Genomic DNA, 21,862 nt, shown 5'->3' on the forward strand with positions numbered 1-21,862 from the left:
CACAGAAGAAGATAAAGCTCTCCAGCTTGCAAGAGATTTTTCAGGCAGATCCTCATCATGATGTCACTGAGAACTGCCAGGCCCTACTGGCTAAACAGCTTTCCTTACATTGACTAGATTTGAGGGTGCCCTTTCCTGGTATGTCTCCCGTGATTCAGTGGAAACCTTTATGTTCTCCATCTCTCTAAGGAATATGTTATTCAAGGGCTTGGAAAGGATAGAAAAGATCTTGTAACATGGAGTAGAGGAGATTCTTCTGAATAATAATTTTATTCCCAGGTACTTTTCATGAAATACAGTTCAATTTTGTAGGTTTTCTCTGTTTCCCAATGGCAAGTTTTTCCCAACAGACCTTCAACTGAATGAATACTGTATTTTACTTTCTTATTGTACATTCCTTGGTATGGGACTTTATAAATATTCCTGAATGTGTACTCAAAATTTCTTTTTTCCAATTCCATTTTCTGCAATGATTTTGGCAACAAATGTTGTCCAGCTATAGAATGAATATAACAGTCCAAATATTATGTACCTACTTGAAATGATAAACACGTAAATCCCTATTTAATCCCAAAATTACCAGACATCAGTAAAGCAGAGGACAACATGAACTATAGAATACAGTTCTCTAACTATTTGATATCAGTTCTGCTTTATCTACCATACGGTGTTCCCGTGGCCAGACTTGAATGTTGTGGATCTTATACTATGATTCATTCTTCAGGAATAACAAGATCCTAGACGAAGACAGGGAGAGGTATGGCTTGAGCTCCAGGGAAACCTCAACATCAATATGTTCACAAGAACAGGAGGGAGTCTATTTGTTATTGTCCTTTGTGGATTCTACACTCTTGACTTAGTTGTGCAGAATCCATGTGAAAATCCACGTAGCGGTAGGATCCACCCAAAGGGTATATATATCACAAAAATTAGGTAAGTTTGATGAAGCTAAGAAGTGCATTCTGCCAGGAACCAGATATTGATATTTCCTGAGAGACACAGCTAGAGCATATTACATACAGAAGTGAATGTGTTCTTGTAAAATATAAAAATAAAAAATAAATTTTCTTTTACCCTGCTAACTCTGGCACCAAAGTGTCTCAGATTCTCTGCTAGATATCTTGGCAGAAACACCTCACTCCTTGGCTGCGCAATGTTTCATGCCACCGCACATTTTCCAATACTCAAACCCTCACATAAAAAAACACACAACACAATACTCTTTGATCCAGTTGATTCGATATAATTGTCCACTTAAACATACAAACCAGGTACCATCCATTCCTTAGGAACATTAATAATGACCTGTAATTACACAGAGCACAATCTTAAATTCTCCTAACATTGCTTCTCACTCTGTCATCTTCCTTTCACTCTTTTTTTTCCTCTAGTCTCCTCCTCTCCCTTCAAACTTCTCTCTCGCTCATTCTGCCTTCTCCTCCCATGATAACCCTCCTTCTATCTTGTTCCTGACACTCACATACACTTTACAAATTCAATGGACTCGTGGTTCTGCTGAAGTAACCTTAGTTCTGAGTACAGGACTATGCAGCTGACCTGGGGCAGTGGAATTAGCATCAAATACAGATAACTTCAAGGCAAACCACAACATGAACAATAGTGTCAAACCAGTGAACTGAAAACAGACTTATTTTGGTAGATGTTGAGAAAGGATTAGAAGAGTTGAAGGTGCTTTTAACCCTGTAAGAACAACAATGCCAATGAAACAGAGCTTTCTGGTAGTAGACCAATATTCAAAGAATGTACATGAACAGACCTATGTCTCCAACTGCATATGTTGTAGAGGATGGCCTTGTTGGGTAACAATGGAAATAGAACCCTTGGTCCTGCCTAGTTTTGACTCCCAGTTCAAGTGAATGTCCAGTGGCAGAAAGAGGGGTTATAATGAAAAGGTTAAGGGGACTGGTAAGAGATATTATAGTCAGGAAACTGGGAAAGGAATTAATATTTTAAATGTAAATTTAGAAATATCCATTAAAAAAGCAATAAAATTTGTTAAAAATAAAAAAAAATATGAAAGAAATAAAAGAAAAGAAATCTTCCGGTTAATCACAACTATTGACTCAGAATTTTAAGGGGTTACTGTCAGGTAATGGTATTCAGAGTAATACTAGTGGAAAGACTGATATTATGAAGTCTCATCTAGAATCACTTGTTCCTCCCAGATATTAGTGACAGACACAAACTACATTATTAGAATTCAATGCATGGAGGTGTTTTCTCTGTGCTGAGGACACAATACTTGACTTATCTTTCTTCCTTAGGACGTTTTCCTTCAAGGTAAAATGGTAAAAGCTATGAGCTCTCAGGAAAAATTATAGTGCCCTTCCCAACACCTGGCTTTTGGGATAAAGAAATGAATTATATAAAGTATCTGACTTCCAAGCAAAATAACAAGTTATTTTTCAGATCTTCTGAGAAGCATCTCAGATGCTTCTGAGAGACTCCGAGCTCCTGATTCCATATGTGGAAATCTCAGATCAAGGCTATATCTTCAGTGAACCTACTCGACCTCTACCCAAGACTCAAGGACCTTTCCCACTGACCACGTATTTCTTCCATTTTTATACCAAGACAGAAGGCCAGCTTCATATTCCCCATGTCTGATCACTTCATCCTCTGTTTCTCCCTCCCAAATTGCTGTATACAATGCATTAAAGTACAATTAATAAACCCTAGATGTACTGAAGGGATATCTAAGAGGAAGTTGCAGTCAGGACAACACTTGTGACATCACAGAAGAAGCTCGGGCTTCCAGAATACAAGAGATTTTTCAAGGAGGGCCTAATGATGATGTCACTGAGAACTGCCGTAGACTACCTGCTGTACAGATTTCCTTACATTGACCAGATTTGAGGGTGACACTTTCAGAAGAGTCTCCTGTTTAAGAGTGGAAACCTTTACATACTAAATCTCTCTAAAGGTAGAGACTTCTCTTTGTTTCATTAGGGTTTACATGCTCTCAATGGACAAAGTTAGTTAGGGGTTTAGCATGGCTAGAAAAGATTTAGCAACATAGAGAGAAGAAGATTCTTATAGATAATATTTTATTCCCAGGTTCATTCCTGTGACATAGAGTTCAATATCCCAGGTTTCCTCTATTTCCAAAGGCCAGTATTTTGCCTACAGACCTTAATTGAATGAATATTGTATTTCACTTTCTCATTGTCCATTCCATGATAAGAGATTTTATTAATATTCCTGTATGTGTACTCAAAAATTCTGTTTCCAGTTTTATTTTCAGCAAAGCAAATGACATAATGACTATAGAATTCAGTTCTCTAGTCCTATTTGATATCAGTACTATACTATCTTCTTTCCTGTGCTCCCATTGCTAGACTTGAGGGTTGGATGTTTTACAATGATTCTCACTGAAAGCCAAACATAAGATATCGGAGGATGGGCAGAAAGAAGGATGGCTTGAGGACCAGTGAAACCTCAATTTCAATAGGTTCATAATAACTTGAGGGAGTCTATTTGGCAATGTCATTTCTGAACTCTACATTCTTGAACTACTTGCTCAGAATCCATGTCACAATTCCACCTAACCACATAGCTGTAGGAGCCACAAAAGTATATATATATACATCAGCCACCAAAACTAGATAATATTGATGTAGCTAAAAAGTGCCTTCTGCCAGCAACCTGATAAAGATATTTCCTGAGAGACACAGGTAGATCATGTCAACTACAGAAATTCATGCTAGTGGCAAATCATTGAACTGAAACAGACCTCTTGTTAGCAGATTTTGAGAAAGGAATTCAAGAGGTGAAGGAGCTTTCAATCCCATAAGAACAACAATGTCAATGACCCAGAGCTTTCTGGTACTAGAACAATATTCAATGAATGTAGATGGACAGAGCTATGGCTCAAACTGCATGTGGCAGAGGATGACCTTGTTCATCACGAATGGAGGCAGAAGCTATTGGCCCACTCTAGGTTTGTCTCCCAGTTCAAGGGAATGTGAATGCACAGTCAGAGGGGTTAAAGAAGAAGGGGAAGGATATGGGTAGGAATCTTATGGGCAGTTAAATGGGAAACAAAATAACATTAAATGTTAATATAGAAACATCAAGTTAAAAAAAGCAATACAAATAAAGCTAAAACATAAAAAAATGAAAGGAATAAACGAAGAGAAAACTGACAGCTAATCATACCTAGTGACTCAGAGAAGTAAAGTGGTAATCAGTGGAAATATTAGTGGAAAGACTGAGATGATGAAATCTCAACTAATAGCACTGCTGCTTCCCAGACTGCACTATAGATATCCAAAACATGGAGGAATTTACTCTGAGCTAGGGACACAATACCTGTCTCTCCCTTTTACCTTAGGACATGTTTCTTCTTATCAAAAAGAGTAAAGGTCATGAGCTCTCAGGAAAACAACTGTGCCCTTCCCAACACTTGACTTTTGGAATAAAGAAATTAATGATATAAACTCTCTGATTTCCAGGAACCATAAAAACAGGGAAGTCCAGATTCTTCTGAGAGGATCCCATCTCCTGATTCCCATAGGTGGGAGGCTCAGATAAAGGCTATCTCTTTAGCATTCCCACTAAATCACTACCAAGTACTCACTGAGCTATACCGAGGACCATGTATTCCTTCCTTTTTTGTACCAAGACAGATGGCCAGCTTTCTTCGTTCTCCCCATATCTGATCTTTTCATCCTTTTTATTCTCCCTCCCAAATGGCTGTTTACTCTGAATTAGAGGCCAATTAGTAAGTACTAGAGGTACTGAAGGAATATATGAGAGGCAATTGCAGTCACGACAACACTTGTGACAACACAGAAGAAGATAGGGATCTCCAGGTTGCAAGATATTTTTCAGGCAGGGCCTAATGATGATGTCTCTGAGAACTGCCATGGCCTACCTGCTGAACAGATTTCCTTACATTGACCAGATTTGAGAGTGCCTTTTCCAGGTATCTCTCCTGTAACACAGGGGAAACCTTTATGTATTCCATCTCCAAACCTAGTGAGTTTTTTTTCCTTCATTAATGGTTTCATGCTCTGAATGGAGAAAGTTAATCAGGCATTTGGCATGGGTAGAAAAAGTCTAGGAACATGGAGTGGAGGAGATTATTCTGGATAATAATTCTATTCCAAGGTCCATTCCTGTGACATACACTTCAATTTCCTAGGTTTTCTTTGTTTCCCAAAGGCCAGTATTTTCCCTCCAGACCTTTAATTGATTGAGTATTGTATTTCATTTTCGTATTGTACTTTCCTTATAGGAGACTTTATATATATATATATATATATTCCAGATTGTGTACACAAAAATTCTGTTTTGCAATTCCATTTTTGCAATTAATAAGCAACAAAGCATGCCAATATATAGAGTGAATATAACAGTGTAAATATTGTATACCTACTTGAAATGATGAAGTCCAAATCCTTATTTTATCCAAAAATTAGGAGACAGCATTAAAGCAAAAGGACATCATAGATTATAGAATGTGGATGTCTAGTCCCATTAGATGTCAGTTCTATAATATCTACCTTCCTGTTCCCAGGGCCAAACTTAAGGGTTTTGGAGGTTTTACCATGATTCTTTATTCAGGCCAAACACAAGACTCAGCAGGATGGGCAGGAAGAAGAATGTCGTGATGTCCAGAGATACCTCAACTTCAATAGGTTCAAAAATAACAGGAGGGAGTCTGATTGGCATTGGCCTTTGCTAATTCTACATTTTTGAACTAGTTGCACAGAATCTATCCTAAAATTCCAACTAACCATATAGTTGTAGGAGCCACCAAATATATACATAAATACATATATATATATATATATATATATGTGTTTGTGTGTGTATGTATATATGTATAAGTATGTATATGTATATATATATATATATGATAGAGATAGATAGATAAATAGATAGATAGATAGATAGATAGATAGATAGATAGATAGATAGATAGATCTGCCACAAACTACATAAGATTGATGATGCTAAGAAGTGCATGCTGCCAGGAAACAGATATAGATCTTTCCTGAGAGACACAGGTAGAGCATGCCGATTATAGAAATGAAGGTTTTTGGCAGACCAGTGGAATGTAAACGAATCTCTTGTTAGTAAATTTGGAGAAAGGATTACCAGAAGTGAATGGGCTTTCAATCCCATAAAAACAACAATACCAATGACCCATAGCTTTTTGGTACTAAAACAATATTCAAAGACTGTACATGGACAGAACTATGTCTGCAGCTGCATATGTAGCCTTGTTGGACATCAATGGGGGGAGAAGCTCTTAACCTACCAAAGCTAGTACCCCAGTGTAGGGGAATGTCAGGGTGTGCTGGGAAAGGGAGTGGTTGGTGAGGGGGAACACCTTTATAGAAGAACTGGTGGGGGAAGTGATAGGACTCTTATGACCGGAAAACTGGGAAAGTGAATAATATTTGAAATGTAAACAAAAATATCTAATATTTATAAAAGAAATAATAAAAGTTTAAAAAGTTGAACAGCCAAAGTGAGGAGTCTCAATCCCCCTAGAGAGGGTGAAGAAATGAACCTCAGGAGGGAAGAGTGAGGGACCTGGGTGAGAAAGGAGACAGTAAGGGAAAGAGGGGAACATGGTCAGTTATTGGCGGGGAGTAAGACTGAAACCCTGAGTTTCAGCAGAATTAATGGAAACAGGCAATCTCAGGAGCTAACATGTTGGAGGTAGTTGGTGGCTCTAGAATATTCCAGAGACCTGAGAGGTATGTGACTATCAGGACTCAGTAAAATGCCGGGAGTGTGTAGAGGGACCTTGTAGAGACTACCTCCATGTGGAAGAGAGAGCATGGGTCTTCTTAGTGGGGAATTGAGTCCATTGAAGTTGAGAGATATTAAGGATTAGTGATGGTCACTTTCTCTTATTTTCATAATTGGAGGTTAGTTTATGCTTGTGTGCTTCTGTTTCTTTTGTTGTAAAGATTAATTTCTTGCTTTATCTATGATTTTACTTGCCTCCTTGTGTTGGGGCTTGCCAGTTAGTGTCCTTTTTATTAATGGATATGCAGAAAATTATTTTATATCAGAAAAATTCCATGTCTTCTAAAACATCTAAAAATCAGTCTGACTCTCAAACTCTTCCTGGGAAACATTTACCATCAGTCATGCAATCCCCAGGACCATCGAAATCTAAAAAGGGGTATCTAGAAACTTAACCATCGGCCCAAAGGTCTTTAGGATGTTCAGCAATTTCTCCAAGAGCTTGGTGCACCTAGAGAACAAAAGAACTAAAGCCATCTTCCCAGGGTGTTTTCCCAAGAACCACATATTTCTTCTTTCCTTTTATACCAAGACAGAATGTCAGCTTCCTTTTCCACATCTCTGATCTCTTCATCCTATTTGATCTCCCTCCAAAATGGCTGTTTACTCTGAATTATAGGCCAATTAGCAAACCCTAGATATAAGGAAGGAATATCTGTGAGGCATTTGCTGTCAAGACGACACTTGTGACATCACAGAAGAAACTAGGGCTCTCCAGGATACAAGAGATTTTTCAGGCATGGCCTAATGATGATGTCACTCAGAACTGACATGGCTACCTGCTGAACAGCTTTCCTTATATTGACCAGATTCAAGGGTGTCCTTTCCGGGCGTGTCTCCTGTGACACAGTAGAAACTTTTATTTGCTACATCTCTTTAAAGTTACAGACTTCTCTCTGCTTCACTAGTGGTTACATGATCTGAATGGAGAAAGCTAGTCAAGGGCTTAGAAAGATCTAGGAACTCAGAGAGAAGGAGATTCTTCTGAAGATTAATTTTATTCCCAGGTCCAATCCCGTGACATAAAGTTCAATTCCCAAGGTGTTCTCTGTTTCCCAGGTGCCAGTATTTTCCCTACAGACCTTTAATTGAGTGAAAATTGTGCTACATTTTTTGATTTTACATTCATTGATAGGGGACATTACATATGTTCCTGCATGTGTACTCAAAATTTTCATTTTTCCAATTCAATTTTTTGCAATAAAAATTTTTGGCTACAAATTGGGCCGAGTTATAGAGTGAATATAACAGTGTAAATATTGTGTACCTTTTTCAAATGTTGAACTTCCAAATACTTATTTTGTCCATAAATTACCAGACATCAGTTAAGCAAAGGACAACATGGACTATAGAATGCGGTTTTGTAGTTCTTTTAGATCAATTCTCTAATATCGACCTGCCTGTGGTCCCAGGGCAAGACTTGAGGGTTTTGGTTGTATTAACACGATTCTTTCTTCAGGCCAAACATCAATTTCTGGGTGATGGTCAGCAAGAAGATTGGCTTGAGGTCCAGTGAAACCTCAACTTCCATAGGTTATAAGAACAGGAGGGAGTCTATTTGGCATTGTCATTTGTGAATCCTATATTCTTGACCTAGTTACACAGAATCTAAGTATATCTTCCATCAACATTCTTAGTAGTAGAAGCCACCAAAAGTATATATATATATCTGGCACCAAAACTAGATGGATTTTTGAAGCTAAGAAGAGAATGCTGCCAGCAACTGGACATAGATTTTTATTGAGAGACACAGCTAGAGCACGTCAAATACAGAAGTGAGTGCTAGTGGAAAACCAGAGAACTGAAAATGGACCTCATGTTTGTAGATGTTTAGAAAAGATTACAAGAACTGAATGGACTTTCAACCCCATAAGAACAACAATTCAACTAAGCAGAGCTTTCTGGTACTAAACCAATATTCAAAGACTGTGTACGGACAGACCTATGGCTCCAACTGCATAGGTAGCAGAGAATGGCCTTGTTGGGCTGCAATGGAAGGAGAAGCCCTTCCTGCTCCTTAGGTTTGACTACAAGTTCAAGGGAATGTCAACGTGCAGTAACGGGGGTTATAGAAGTAGGTTAGTGGCACTGCTTAGGAATCTCATGGACAGGAACCTGGGAAATAATATTTGAAATGTAAATATAAAAATATACAATTAGAAAAAGTAATAAATATTGCTAAAAAATAAAAAAGAGAGAGAAAAAGAAAAGTTAACTGCAATCAAATCACACCTATTGACTCAGAAATCTAAAGGGTAACTTTCAGGGAATGGTAGTCAGAGTAATACTAGTGGAAAGACTGAGATGATCAAGTCTCAAATAGAAGCACTTCTCTCTCCCAGTTATCAGTGTCAGACCCAAACTTCACTATAGGAATCCAAAGCAAGGAGGAGTGTACTCTGAGCTGAGGACACAATACTTGTCTTTCCCTCCTTCCTTAGGATCTTTCTCTTCTCGGAAAAGTTATAAAAGCCATGAGCTCTCAGGAAACAACTGGGCCCTTTCCAATACCTGGCTTTTGGAATAAAGAAATTAATGATACAAACTCTCTGATTTCAAGGAGCAGGGAAGTCCAGATTTTTCTGGGAGACTCTCATTTCTTAAGTCCTATACGTTGAAGGCTGAGATAGAGGATATCTCTTCAGCAAACCCACTCAACCCCTAACCAGGAAACACTGAGCTTTCCAATGGACCAAGTGTTTCTTCCTTTTTTAGACAAATACAGAAGGCCAACTTCTTTCTCCCCATCACTGTTCTTTTTACCCTCTTTCTTCTCACTCCCAAATGGCTATTGACTCTGAATTAGAGACCAATTAGTAAACCCTAGAGGTACTGAAGGAATATCTGAGAGGCAGTTGCAGACACAACAACACTTGTGACATCACAGAAGAAGATAGGGATCTCCAGGATAGAAGAGATTTTTCAGGCATGGCCTAATGGTGATGTCACTGAGAGCTGCATGGACTACCTGCTAAACAGCTTTCCTTACATTGAACAGATTCGAAAGTGGCTTTTCAAGGAGTTTCTCCTGAGACACAGTGGAAAACTTTACATACTACATCTCTCTAAAGCTAGATACTTCTCTTTGCTTCGTTAGTGGTTACGTTGTCTGAATGGAGAAAGTTAGTCAGGGACTTTGAATGGGAGAAAAGGTCTAGGAACATGGAGAAGAGGAGATTCTTTGAATAATAATTTTATTCCCAGGTCCATTCCTGTGACATACACTTCAATTTCCCAGGTTTTCTCTGTTTCTCTAAGGCAAATATTTTCCCTACAGACCTTCAATTGATGAAATATTGTATTAATATTTTTTCTACATTCCTTGAGAGGGGAAATACATATTCCTGAATGTGTACTCAAAAATTGTTTTCCAATTCAATTTTTTGCAATGGTTTTTGCAAAAAAAAGGAGCATAGGTACAGAGTGAGTAAAACAGTGTAAATCTTGTGTACCTACTTCAAATAGTAAACCCCCAAATCCTTATTTATTTCAAAAATTTTTCAGACATCAGTAAATCAAAGGACCACATGGAGTAACAAATTTGTTTCTCTAGACCTTTTTGATATCAGTACTACAGTATCAACCTTCCAGTGTCCCAGTGACAGATTTGAGGGTTTTGGATGCTTTTCCATGATTCATTCTTCAGGCCAAACAGAAGATTCAGGAGGATGGGCAGGGAGAAGAATGACTGAAGTCCAGGGAACACTGTACTTCAGTAGTTTCATAAGAAAAGGAGGGACTCTATTTGCCATTTTCATTTGTGTTTTCTACATTCTTTTTTTTCTTCTTTCAGAGCTGGGGACCGAACACAGGTCCTTGGGCTTACTAGACAAGCGCTCTTCCACTGAGCCAAATCTCCTACCCGGCTTCTACATTCTTGACCTAGTTGAGCAGAATCCATGTTAAAATTCGTCCTTACTTCCTCACTGCAGGAGCCATCGAACTGTATATATATATATATATATATATATATATATATATATATATATATATGAATGCCACAAAAACTTGATAATATTGATGAAGCTAAGAAGTGCATTCTGTCAGTAACCAGATATAGATCTTTCCTTAGAAAAAATTCATAAATGAGTGCTAGTGGCAAACCAGTGAACTTAAAATGGACCTCTTGTTGGTAGATTTTGGGGAAGTATTACAAGAGGTGAAGGGGCTTTAACCTCATATGAACAACAATGCAAATGAATCAGTGCTCTCTGGTACTAAACCAATATTCAATGTAGGTACACAGACACAACTATGGCTGGTTAAGTCCTCCTTAAGCATCAATGGAAGGACAACCCATTTGTTCTCCCTGGGTTAGACTCACAGTTCATTGGAACGTAAAGGGGCAGTTTGGGGCATAATGGAACAAGAGCAGGAGCATGGTTAGGGATCTTATGGGCAGAAAACTGGGAAACGAAATAACATTTCAATATAAATATAGAAATATCCAATTAATAATAAGGAATAAAATATGGTAAAAAATAAAAAAATGAAAGAAATTAAAGAAAAGAGTACAATCAACTAATAACACCTATTGACTCAGAAATCTAAAAAGTCATTGACAGGGAATGGTAGGCAGAGAAATACTAGTGAAAAGACGGGGACAATGAAGTGGCGAATAGGATCACTTCTCTCTCCCAGATAACAGGGTCAGACACAAACTGCACTAAATGAATCCACATCATGGAGTAATTTACTGTGAGCTGAGGACACAATACCTGCAGTTCCCTTTTCCTTAGAAACTTTTTCATCTGTGACAAAAAGAATAAGTGTCATGAGCACTCAGGTAAACAACTATTCCCTTCCTAACTCTTGAATTTTGTAAGAAATTAATGGTATAAACTCTCTGATGTCCAGGAACCATAACAAGCAGGGAAGTCCAGATGCTTCTGAGAGGCTCCCAACTACTAATACCCATATGTGGAAGGCTCAGGTCAAGGATATCTCTTCAGCGAATCCACTAAACACCTGCGCAGGACTCACCGAGCTTCCCTATAGACCACATATTTCTTCCATTTTTTATACAAAGACAGAAGGGCAGCTTCCTCCTCCCCATCTCTGATATCATCTTCCTCTTTGTTCTCCCTTGCAAATGGCTCTTTACTCTGAATTTGGAGCGAATTAGTAAACCCTAGAGGTACTGAAGGAATATCATCAATTCAATTGCAGTCAGGACAACACTCGTGACATCACAAAAGAAGCTAGGCCTCTAAAGGATAAAAGAGCTTTTTCAGGGAAGGCCTAATGATGATATCAGTGAGAATTGCAATAGCCTACCTGCTGAACACTTTTCCTTACATTGACCAGATTCGAGTTTGCACTTTCCTGGTATGTCTCCTGTTACACAATAAAAACCTATACATAACCCATCTCTCTAAAGCTAGAGACTTCTCTCTGCTTCACTAGTGGTTACATGCTTTCAATGGAGAAAATTAGACAGGGACTTGGCATGGGTAGAAAAGATTTAGGAACATGGAGTGTAGGAGATAATTCTAGGTAATATTTTTATTCCCAGTTTCATTCCTGTGATATACAGTTCAATTTTCTCTGTTTTCTCTGTCTGCCAAAGGCCAGTATTTTCCCTACAGACCTTTAATTGAATGAATATTGTATTTCAATTCCTTATGGTTAATTCCTTGACAGGGGATATTGTAAATATTCCTCAATGTGTACTCGATAATTCTGTTTTCCAATTCCATTTTCTGCAATGATTTTGGTCACAAAGGGTGCCCAGCTATAGAGTGAGCATAACAGTTTAAATACTGTGTACATCCTTCAAATGATAAACTCCCAAATCCTTATTTTAACAAAAAATTACCAGACATCAGGAAAGCAAAGGACATCATGTGTTATTGGATTTGGTTATCTAGTCCCATTTGATATCAGTACTACACGATCTGTCTTCCAGTGTTCCCATGGTCAGACTTGAGGGTTTAGGATGTTTTACCATGATTCTTTATTAAAACCAAAAGTAAGATACCAGATGATGGGCAGGAAGAAGAATGGCTTGAGGACCAGTTATACGACCACTTCAATAGGTTCATAAAAACAGGGCGGAGTCTATTTGCATTGGCATTTTTTATTCTACATTCTTGACATAGTTGGGCAAAATCCATGTGAACATTCCACTGGACGAAAGAGGTGTAAGACGCACCAAATCTATATTTGTACTCATCAGACAACCAAACTAGATAGGAATGATGAAGGTAAGAAGTGCATTCTGCCAGGAGCCAGATATAAATATTTACTGAGAGACACAGATACAGCATGTCAAATACAGAAGTGAATGCTGGGACCAAACCAGAGATCTGAAAATAGACCTCTTGTTGGTACATTTTGAAAAGATTCGAAAAGCTGAAGGTGCTTTCAACACTAGAAGAACAACAATGCCAGTGAACCAGCGCTTTCTCATAATAGACCAATATAAAAAGAAAGTACATGGACTAACCTATGCCTTCAAATGCATATGTGGCAGAAGATGGCCATTTTGGGCAACATTGGAAAGAGAAGCCCTTGTACTCCCTACTTTGTCTCCCAGTTCAAGGGAATGCATTGCGGCAGAAAGGCTGATTTGAAAGAAGGAAATGGAATGCGTAGTAACCTTATGGGCAGGAAACTGGGAAAAGAAATAATATTTTAAAAGTAAGTATAGAAACATTCAGTTAAAAAATCAAATTTTGGTAAAAAATAAAAAAAGAATGATATAAAAGAAAGAGAGTTGCCAAGTAAGACATATTCATGCAGAAATCTGAAGTGTTATTCAGAATAATACAAGTGGAAAGACTGAGATGATGAAGTCTCAACTACAAGTACTTCCCTTTCCCATATATCAGTGTCAGACACAAACTGCATTATAGGTATCCAAAGCGTGGAGGAGTTTACTCAGAGCTAGATACTTCTTTTTCACTTCTTCCTTAGGACCTTTTATACTTGACAAAAAGAGTGAAGGTCATGATGCCTAATGATGATGTCACTGAAAACTCTCATGGACTACCTGATGAACAACTTTCCTTACATTGACAAGATTCAAGTTTGCACTTTAAAGGTATGTCTCCTGTGACACAGTGGAAACCATTATATATTCCTTCTCTCTAATTCACTAGTGGTTCTCGCTGATTCACTAATGGTTACATGCTGTGGCGCTTGACATGGTTGAAAAAGATTTAGGAACATGGAGAGTAGGAGATTCTCCTAGATAATACTTTTATTCCTAGGTTCATTCTTGTGACATACAGTTGAATTTTCTAGGTTTTCTCTGTTTCCCAATGACCAGTATTTTCCCTACAGACGTAAAATTGAATGAATATTGTATTTCAATTTCTTTTTTTTTTATTAACTTGAGTATTTCTTGTATAAATTTCCAGTGTTATTCCCTTTTCCGGTTTCCGGGCAAACATCCCCCTCCCCCCTATCCTTCTTAATGGGTGCTCCCCTTCCCATCCTCATCCCATTGCCGCCATCCCCCCAACAATCTAGTTCACTGGGGGTTCAATCTTAGCAGGACCCAGGGCTTCCCCTTCCACTGGTGCTCTTACCAGCTCTGGAAATAAAAAGAACTTAAATATCCTGTATTTCAATTTCTTATTGTAAATTCCTTGTTAGGGGACTTTGTAAATATTTCTCAATACACACAAAAATTCTGTTTTCAATACCATTTTCTGCAATGATATGGTCACAGATGGGGCCCAGCTATAGAGTAACTATAATAGTGTACATTCTGTGTACTTACTTCAAATGCTAATCTCCCAAATTCTTATTTTATCGAAAAATTACGAGACATCAGGAAAGCAAAGGACAACATGGACTATTGAATTCTGTTTCTTGTCCCATTTGATATCTGTACTACCCTATCTAGCTTCCAATGTTCCCATGGCCAGACATGAGGGTTTAGGATGATTTAAATGATTCTTTCTTCAGGCCAAACGTAACATACCATGTGATATGCAGGGAAAAGGATGGCTTGAGGACCAGTTATACGTCTGCTTCAGGGTTGGGGATTTAGCTCAGTGGTAGAGCGCTTGCCTAGCAATACAAGGCCCTGGGTTCAGTTCCCAGCTCCGAAAAAAGGAGAAAAAATAAAGTCTACTTCAGTAGGTTCATAAAAACAGGGGGAGTCTCTTTGAAATTGTCATTTTTGAATTCTATATTCTTGACATAGTTGTTCAGAATCGATGTTAACTTTCCAATTAACTTCATAGGTTTAAGAGGAACCAAAGTACATATGTATACATCAGACAAAAAAACTAGATAAGATTGATGAAGGTAGGAAATACATTCTGCAAGGGACTGGGTACAGATATTTACTGAGAGACACAGATACAGCATGTCAAATACAGAAGTGAATGCTAGTAGCAAACCAGTGATCTGAAAACGGACCTCTTGTTGGTAAATGTTGCAAAAGGATTAGAAGAGCTGAAGGTGTTTTCAACCCCATAAGAACAACGATGCCAGTGAACCAGAGCTTTTTAATACTAGACCAATGTACATAGAAAGTACATGGACTGACTTATGGATACAAATGCATATGTTGCATAGGATGGCCTTTTTCGGCAACATTGGAAAGAGAAGCTCTTGTCATCCCTAGTTTATCTCCCAGTTAAAGGCAATATCATGAGGCAGAAAGGTTGGTTAGAGTAGAAGGAAATGGAAAAGTTAGGAATCTTATGTGCAGGAAACTGGGAAGGGAAATAATATTCAAAATGTATATATAGAAACATCTCGGAAATCTGAAGTGGTAGTCGGAGTAATAGTAGTGGAACGACTGAGTTATTGAAGTCTCCACTAGAATCACTTCTCTCTCTCAAATATCAGTGTCAGACCCAAACTTCACTATAGGTATCCAAAGCATGGAGGAGTTTACCGTGAGTTAGGGACACAATACTTGTTTTTCCCTTCTTCCTTAGGACCTTTTCTTCATGAAAAAAAGAGAGGAAGCCCCAGGTCCTGCTTAGATTGATCCCCCAGTGAACTAGATTGTTGGGGAGAGGGCTGCAATGGAGGAAGGATGGGCAGGGGAACACCCAAAAAGAAGGGGAGGGGGAGGGGTTAGGGGGATGTTTGCCAGAAACCGGAAAAGGGAATAACAATCGAAATGTATATAAGAAATAGTCAAGTTAAAAAAAAAGAAAGAAAAAAGAAAAAAGAAAAGAAAAAAAAAAAAGAAAAGAAGAGTAAAGGTCATGACCTCTCAGGAAAACAACCGTGCCCTTCACAACACTTGGGTTTGGAATAAAGGAATGAAGGATATAAACTCTCTAGTTCCAGGAACCTTAAGAACAGGGAAGTTCATTTGCTTCTGAGAGCCTCACAGTTCCTTAGTCCCTTATGTAGAATGCTCAGATCAAGGCTATCTCTTCAGCGATACCACTCAACCCTTACCAAGGACTAACTGAGCTTTCCAAAGGACCATGTATTTCTTCCCTGTTTTTTATACCAAGATAGAAGGCCAGCTTCCTCCCCATTTTGAATCTCTTCATCCTCTTCATTCTTCCTCCGACACTAAGATTTATGGAACCAAAGAGGATAAACAAGGAGAAAGGGCAAAGAAAAATGCTTGAATTTCACTCAGAAGGAGGAATAAACTAATTAGAGGAGGCAGATGGAAGGAAAGGATTGGGTGCCTAAGGGGATGGGAAGGGAAATGTGGTTTGAGAATCATTTCTTGGGAGAGACGAGCAAGAGGGACAGAGGGCCAAGAGAATAAAGAGAAATCAGTGACAGTCCAGGGTGGGCGCTATCTCTGATTTACCAGCAATCTGGGATGGGTGAGGCTACACTGGTGTCTATGAGGGTGACTTTAGCTGAGACTTGTAACAGTGGGGATACAGATACTGAAATGGTCACTTTCTGTAGCCACAGAGGACCCAAGGTGGAAGGATAAGGACCCAAACGCACCCCCAAAATTTTGACCCAGAAATTGCCCTCTGTGTAAGAAACACAGGGACTGAGATGGAAGAGGAAATGAGGGAATGGCCAAAGGATAAGTGGCCGGATGTGAGACTTATCCTATGAGCAAACGACAAACACTGACATTATTAATGGTCCTTTCTTATGTTTGCATTTTATGTTTATTTTCCTCTGCGAGGCTCCACCAAGGGACGACTGACACTGAAGCAGACGCGCACGGTCAAATATCAGATGGAGCTCAGTGAGTCTCACTGAAGAACTGAAGGAAGGACTGAGAGAGGTAGAGAAGCACAATGGTCACCACGTGGGTTCACTAAACCCGTTGCCTGTCTGTGGATCCTGTTCTCCTACCCGGGCTGCGTTTTCAGGACCTGCTGGGAGACAATGAATCTAGTCTTGCACAGACTTGATGTGCCCGAGGAGGGGATGTACCCAGAGTGGTCCTCTGCTCATTCAGTGTAGAATGGGAGAGGATAGGAAGAGGTACTATAAATGGTGGGTGCCTGGAGGAGTGTGGTTGACAGGGCAGCATTAAGAATGTTACCTGGTGAATATGTACAAACACTTTAGCAAGGGGCAAAGGCATGACATCATGGGGACGGGGGCATGGCATCATGGGGGTTTGGCATGACATCATAGGTTTGGGCATGATATCATAGGGGTGGGTGAATGACATCATTGTGGTCGAGGCATGATATCATGAAGCTTAAGAGAAAATAGATGAAACTAGAAAAAAAAATCAGCCCAAGAGGGAACTGAGACCTAGAGACACTAACATGGAAGGCCTTTACCTATGCATAGTATCAGCTGTGCGATTAATCATATTATATCTACAATCCACAAATGCAGAGAGAACAAAGGAAAGGAGAAGGCCCGTGAGGGGAAAAGCATAGACCTATCTGAAAGGAAAACTGGAACAGATTATGTGAGTGAGTGAGGGCGACTGAGGACAGAAGCGGAGGGTCAGCGGGGAAGATGGAGGGATAGCGCGGTGCAGAGAGAAACAGCCAGAAATAGAGAACATACGAGTTAATGTGGAAACTCGATGAAAACACTGATTAATTCATGGTGTCTAGAGGGCCACGTTCCTGAGGATTTAATCTGACAGAGAATGCAGAGTACGAACCTGCAATCCTTTGAAATCCAGCAAGTAGGACTTCAGGGTCGGGGATGGGGCACATTCAGTGGAGTCAATTTCTGAGGAGGTAAAATGGAGATCCCTGAACAACAGACTGATGCTGGGAAAGAGATTATAAAGATATAGCAAATGAGGGATTCCTGGTACTTTAAACCTGCAACTGATGTAAATGCACAGGAAAACCCTTGCTGCACTCTAAGGTTTGGTTAGCCGTTGTTCACCCTGATAAATTATACACACAATGATAGTGTGTCCCTGAATACCTTCTAACAGAGCTGTGACACTGAAATCCTTGGAAGAAACCATAATTCACTTTCACGCAGACCAATCTTCTGCTGGCTGACTGTTTCCTGGGTCCACTCCATCCTTTCACACCTGTTGTGCACCTGGACACTCTAGGAAGGAGACAAGAGATGAGTGTATGTCTGTGTGTGTGTTTGTTTGTATGTGTGTTTGTGTGTGTGTGTGTGTATCTGTATATTGGTTATCGTCTGTGTGTCTGTATTTGTGTATATGTGTGTGTATGTGTGTGTGTCTCTGTGTGTGTCTGTATGTGTTTTTGTGTCTCTCTATGTGTGTATATGAGTATGTGTCTGTGTGTTTGTGTATGTGTGTGTGTGTCTGTGTCTGTGTGTTTGTCTGTGTCTGTCTGTGTCTGTGTGTATGTCAGTTTGTCTGTCTATGTCTTTTACTGTGTTTCTCTGTGTATCTGTGTGCGTTACATGTGTGTGTGTGTGTGTTTGTGTGTGTGTGTGTGTGTGTGTGTGTGTGTCCGTCATGCATAAGCTAACCATCCTCACACAGACTGTCTGGATTGCTTTTATATTAAGGAGGTTGGCGAATCTTTCTCTTGTCCTAAAAGACCACTCTGGTTCTCAACTCTCTCTGTGAAGCCATGACAGGTTGAGTAATTTTCATGTGTGAGGAGTCTGTCCTATTGAAAATTGCTTTCTTGGATACAATATCACTTGAAAAACACATCTCAACATTTACTATCCTTATTCCGTGATCCCTTGAGGGGATTATTCCATTATTATTATTATTATTATTATTATTATTATTATTATTATTATTACAGGATTATTCCATCATATTGCTATCTGCATTGTTACCAGTGTGCTAAAGTTCATTGACGTTAGGAAGAAAGATTTTGTTTCAAATGGGTCACATTGGATGGCCATGTCTTTGTTCTTGGAACTGAAAGATTTATTTGCATGCTCCCAGGATCAAATATATTAAAGTACAGAAAGTTCCTTGGTCCTCTACATGAGAGTGACACCAAATTATGGAGGAGTAAGACAGTTTTCACAATGTTTCAGGCTTTGGGGATTGGTAGACGTTACATAGCCATCTTTTTATTCAAAGCAAGAATAGTCAAAATTATTAATAGAAGGCAGAAAATTTTAACAACATATTTTTGCTGGCTAATTTAAATTCCTGTATTGTATCTCTAAAGCATTATACATTCTCTCTCAGGTTCTTCTTGAAATTGTTTGAAGAAGTGAAAACTGGTATGTGTTTATTTGTTCACATTCATAAAGCATGGCCATTGCTCTAGTGATGGACAGATGGCACAACTTTTAAGAGGCAAACTGACTTTCTTCCCAAAGAAATAAATCTTCAACTTCATGGAGGCAGTTTCATTCTTAGGTACAAATGTTTAAAATCCCCTGAGAATGCTTCCTACAGCTATCATTTCCTGTATATTGTAATATCCTCGGAAATGGGTTTTCTCTTTGCATTTTGTTTCAAGTATTAAGATCTACAAGAAAGTTTTGATTGCGTGTATCATTTGGAGATGTTGTCTTTTTTTCTTTCCTATAGATGGATTCTGGGTTGTAGACTCTCAGGCATTTTATGATCCATCTCTCACAATAGGGGCTGCAAATGACATGACTCTTCATCAGGAATAAAGGAAAGAAGACAGGTAAAGTAATAGAGAACTCCCTGATGTATTTATCGCCTCTGAGTATGACTGTTGTCATCAACCTGTATATATAAACTTTAACTTTGAAACAAAGTACACTCCCATGAGTTTAAGCCTTTGTACTTTTCATTGTGTAAACATTTGCAATAAAGGGAACATTAAAAGTAATAAAGTTGTGTGATGTGTATAACTCTTTTAACAGTTTCCCTTGTATAACTTAATAGAATATATAAATGGTTTTCCTTCATGGTAAATGTAATGAAGACAATGTCTCTTCTAACAATATATGTAGTAATTTTGACCTCTATAAAATTTAATATGTGCATAACTTGCCTACACATCCACCGCAAATACTTATGGGATACTTCCTATACTTACTCAGTGTTTTTTCCTAAATATTGTGTTAAAACGCATTTAGCAGAATAGATATTGTGGTGGATGTAGGGAGGAAGGAAACTGAATGGGAGGGGAAGTAGAGAAAGTAATGGGTAGGAGGAAATAGGTATAGTGGTTTTGCAGGAATCAGGTATAGTGGGTTTGGAGGGATTACGTAGAGTGAATCCAGGGAAAAGGGAATGGAAAACACAAGTGTTGGGTGGGCATCTCTAGGAAGTGCCAGAGAATTGGGAAAGGCAAATCCCCAGGGTGTCTATTGATGTGACTCTAGCACTGGGGATACAGATCCTTAATATGCCACTTCTGTAGACAGGCATGACTCCCAGTGGTGTGACAAGGAAAAAAAACACCCACAGAACCTTCAATCCACCATGAACACAGCCTACAACATCTTCAGAGACAAAGATAGATACAGCAGACATGGAAGGAACATTCAACCAATGATTAGCACAGATTGAGACCTACCCCGTGGGCAAGCACTGATCCCTGACACATTAAAGGTACTCTATCATGCTTACAGACAGATTCCTAGCATAACTGTCCTCTGAGTGACTCCACCCAACAGCTGAGAGAAAGAAGTGTAAAGATTCACCACCAAACATTAGCTGGAGCTTGGGGAGTCTTTAAAAAAAATAAAAAACAGGTGAAGAATTGATGCCCAGTTGATATGAGCGACTCAACAGAAAGACCAATAGAGTCAACTCACCGGGACTCTTGGGGATTGCCAAAGACTGAACCACCAACCAGAGAGTGAACATGGTCTGACATTGAGCCCCCAGGACATAGGTAGGAAATGTGTAGCTTTGTCTTTTCACGGGTTTTCCCGACAATGCGTGTTGGCGTACCTGGAAGATGGAGCACCGATATTGGGATGTAAAGTGAGTAAATAAATAAATGAATTTTAAAGGCGCAGATATCCCATCTACAGACAACTTGTTTTGGGAAAGCCCAATTCTAGTTGTTCGGTACCCACATGAAGACAAAGCCTATGGAGTGCCTATATCCTTAGAGGCCATAATCCTTTTCATTCTCTTCTTCCATCAGAGTCCCCGAGCTCCACCTGTGGTTTTGCTAGTGGATGTCTGCTTCTGTCTGAGTCAGCAGCTTAGTGGAGTCTCTCAGAGGGAAGCCATGATAGTCTCCTTTCTCCAAGCATAACAGAGTGTCTTTAATAGTGTCACGAATTGGTGCTCATCCATGGGGTGGGCCTTAATCTGCACTAACCATTGGATTATCATTCCTCACTCTGTGCTCTATGCACGGCCCTTTCATTTCTTGTGGTCAGAATAAATTTTGGGCCAAAAGTTGGTGTCTCTATCACTCCATTTTGTTTGCTCTCTGGCTACAGGAGATGACTTCTGCAGGTCCATATCACTGAGGCGTTGAGTCTCAGCTAAGGAAACACCCATTGATTCATGGGCATCTCTTAACCCAGCTCTCTGCCTCTTTCTGGATATGACCTCTACCTCCCCACCCCTATCCATCTAGGCTGCTGTGTCTGGCCTCAGAGTCAGATGATGTGATTACAGAGACTAGATATGCAAGGTGAGGAGATACCAGAGGGTTCCCCTCCTGCTCAGAGGAGAAAGTGCTGGGGAAAGAATTGTGAGAGGGGTGAATGGGGGGGGCAGTGTGCAACATGTAAAGTGAATAAATAAACAAATTAAAGTGAAAATCACTAAATCTACTTGAAGATTAGAAGCAGG

The 21,862-nt window shown here is 39.3% G+C and overlaps 1 long non-coding RNA gene across 1 annotated transcript; it reads left to right on the top strand.

The window, feature by feature from the left end:
* The first annotated feature begins 2,811 nt into the window (after positions 1 to 2,811).
* LOC134484579 (uncharacterized) lies at positions 2,812 to 19,906 on the top strand. Its single transcript, XR_010062054.1, has 5 exons — positions 2,812 to 2,944; positions 13,708 to 13,834; positions 16,874 to 16,975; positions 19,310 to 19,483; positions 19,658 to 19,906. It is a non-coding gene; the product is annotated as an uncharacterized LOC134484579 (long non-coding RNA).
* The last annotated feature ends 1,956 nt before the right edge of the window (positions 19,907 to 21,862 follow it).

Source organism: Rattus norvegicus, assembly GCF_036323735.1.
Source record: "Rattus norvegicus strain BN/NHsdMcwi chromosome Y unlocalized genomic scaffold, GRCr8 chrY_unlocalized_12, whole genome shotgun sequence".
Lineage (NCBI taxonomy): Eukaryota > Metazoa > Chordata > Mammalia > Rodentia > Muridae > Rattus > Rattus norvegicus.